The sequence below is a fragment of the Alligator sinensis genome, unplaced genomic scaffold, assembly GCF_000455745.1.
Source record: "Alligator sinensis unplaced genomic scaffold, ASM45574v1 scaffold1170_2, whole genome shotgun sequence".
In the NCBI taxonomy this organism is placed as follows: Eukaryota; Metazoa; Chordata; order Crocodylia; family Alligatoridae; genus Alligator; species Alligator sinensis.
Window position 1 is genome coordinate 279,574 of NW_005843180.1, and position 779 is coordinate 280,352.

The following is a 779-nucleotide window of genomic DNA, read 5'->3' on the forward strand; positions in this document are numbered from 1 at the left end:
CCCCTGCGCCCGGCATGATGGCGTTGGCAAGGGTGTCCAGCCTGCTCGTGCTGTGTCTGAACCATTGCAGCCTCCTTCCTCGCACAACCCCCAGCAACGGTTCACGGGGTCCGGTTTCTCGACCCATTTGCTGCTGGACGGGCTCACCGGTCCGGGGCTTTGCCGCCACAAGCCCATCTCACGCCAGGAGCTGCTCGTTCAGCCTAGCGCTTACATGGCTTCACACACAGAAGGCCTCTGAAGCAGGAGATATTATGAGACGTAGGACCCACGGGGGTGGGAAGTTATAGCCCCAGATCAGGCAGACAGCCGGGGGACCAGAGGGGTGAAACCTGTGTCTTCAGCGTTGTTTTTTGACCTCTGATCCCTTCCACATGCCTGCACGGGGGCGGCGTGGTCCGTGCTGACTGCCGGGGTCATTTAAACCCATTTGTTCCCATCTCTTCCCCTCTTTAGGCTGGTGTGGAAGGTATCTGATCTGCAGGTCTCCCAGACAGCTGGAGGGAGGTGCAGCCTTTGGCTGGTACGTTGTGTGCTCCTGGCAACACCGTAGTTTGTCTTTGGCAGGACTCTGCTGTCTCAAACCCCAGAGAAATGACGTGGAGAGCCCCGCGCGCTTGGCAAGGCCCCAGCGCCTTGGGAGCTTTCCAAAGAAACCACGAGTGGGTAAAGACCACGAACATTTAACAACAGTCACAGGGTTGCGGGGGTCGGTTTTGGTTTCCCCATTTTGCAGGGATTTGTGCCCCACTTCTCTGCTCCCCATTTCTTCAAGAAAG